Here is a 2,058-nt window from a genome sequence, read left to right as displayed (position 1 = left end):
AATTGAGAAAACCATTAGGAAGAACAAGAAAAATAAGAAAAACAAAAATAAGACCCCAGTAAAAACATATACCGAGCCAGAAAAAATGGCAGACCCACCAACACTTATGGATTACGCTAGGCCAGGTGTGGCCGGTGTGACCAATAGTATCGTTAGACCCAGAATCACCGCAAATCAATTTGAAATTACGCCAGCTTTGCTTAATATGTTGCAAAATAATGTAACATTTTACGGGTTACCTAACGAAAATCCTAACACCCATTTAACAAATTTCCTAGAAATTTGTGACACTTTTAAAATCCCAGATGTGACTGCAGAAGCAATCAAACTTCGCCTCTTTCCTTTCATTTTGAAGGATAGAGCCAAAGAATGGTTAACTTCTATGCCAGCCGCAACTTTTGCCACTTGGGAACAATTAGCCCAAGCGTTTTTATCTAAATATTTTCCTTTAGCAAAAACCGCAAGAGTCATAAAGGAGTTAACATCTTTTTCTCAAAATGATAATGAGACTCTTTATGAAACTTGGGAACGTTTTAAAGAACTTCAACGTTTATGCCCACACCACCAATTACCCGCTGAACTTTTAATGCAAACATTTTATAATGGATTAAATCCTACAACTAGGGGTTCATTAGATGCTATGTCGGGAGGGCTATTTATGAAGAAAACATCAGCCCAAGCGAGAGAACTTTTGGAGGAAATGGCAATCAACAGCAGTATGTGGCCCACGGAGCGAGGACATATGCCGGTAGCAAACCCATCATCCTCAACCACACCATCAGTTAAAGGTATAGTTGAACTTGATCCAGTCGCGGTGTTACAAGCCCAATTTTCTGCTTTATCGCACAAAATTGACAAATTTATGGCACCACGCGATACCAATGGTAATCCAATCCAAACGGATGTGGACTACGAAAATATGAGTGAGATCGAACAGGTAAATTTTGTCCAAGGGCAAAACCAAACTAATAATCCTTATTCTAATACTTATAATGCTGGATAGAGGAATCATCCTAACTTTAACTGGAAAGATAATAGTAACAATAATGCAAGTGCTAATCAAAATCATACCACTAATTATCAAAATCAGTCAAGAGATACAATTAGCACTTTATCTTCTAAAATCGACAAATTTATAGATGCTATAAGTGGAAAAGTAAGTAATCACGACGATGGTTTTAAACGGATCGAAAATAAATTTGATCAGCTTATTAAAAACCACTCATCTAGCATCCATAATTTGGAGGTTCAAATTGGTCAACTTGCTAAATCAATTCCATCCCGAAAAGAGGGAAGTCTTCCCAGCCATACGGAAGAAAATCCGAAAGAGCAGGTGAAGGCTATTACTCTTCGTTCAGGAAAAAATTATCAAGGGCCTGAAATGCCCAAAGATGCAACAATACCAGGAACTGATTTACCAAAATCCAAAGAAGATATCTTAAACACAAATAGTTCACCATTTGACACAAGTACCAAAACTTTTGTACCCAAATCACCTTTTCCGCACAAAATCCAAAATAAGGACTATGATAAACAACTTCTAACGTTTTTGGATAAACTTAAAAATTTGCATATCAATTTGACATTTATGGATGCAATCACACAAATTCCTAACTATGGTAAGTTTTTAAAGGATTTGATTTCGAAGAAAATCAGTTGGGAAGGAATTTCATCCATTTCGTTAACTGAAGACTGTAGTTCAATAGTATTAAGTAATTTGCCCACTAAACTCAAGGATCCCGGATGTTTTACTATTCTGTGTAAGTTGGGAGATATTGAATTCCCAAGTTGTCTTTGTGATTTAGGAGCAAGTATAAACTTAATGCCATTGTCTATTTTTAACAAGTTAGGTTTAGAAGAAGATATCAAACGTACCAATATGGTTTTGCAATTAGCGGATCAAACCACTAAGAGGCCATATGGTATAATTGAAGATGTTTTAGTCAAAGTCGATAAATTTATTTTTCCTACCGATTTTGTTATATTAGACTTTGCATATGATGTAAATTGCCCTTTAATTTTTGGTCGTCCGTTTATGAACACGGGACGCGCTCTAGT

General features: G+C 36.1%; 1 non-coding gene across 1 annotated transcript; it reads right to left on the bottom strand.

Annotated features, from left to right (window-relative positions):
- Positions 1 to 463: 463 nt before the first annotated feature.
- Positions 464 to 570, bottom strand: LOC136228207 (small nucleolar RNA R71). The gene has a single exon (XR_010688539.1). It is a non-coding gene; the product is annotated as a small nucleolar RNA R71 (small nucleolar RNA).
- Positions 571 to 2,058: the final 1,488 nt, after the last annotated feature.

Source organism: Euphorbia lathyris, chromosome 4, assembly GCF_963576675.1.
Source record: "Euphorbia lathyris chromosome 4, ddEupLath1.1, whole genome shotgun sequence".
NCBI lineage: Eukaryota > Viridiplantae > Streptophyta > Magnoliopsida > Malpighiales > Euphorbiaceae > Euphorbia > Euphorbia lathyris.
Note: the sequence above shows the minus strand (reverse complement) of the source record. Positions and strands in the feature narration are given on the sequence as shown.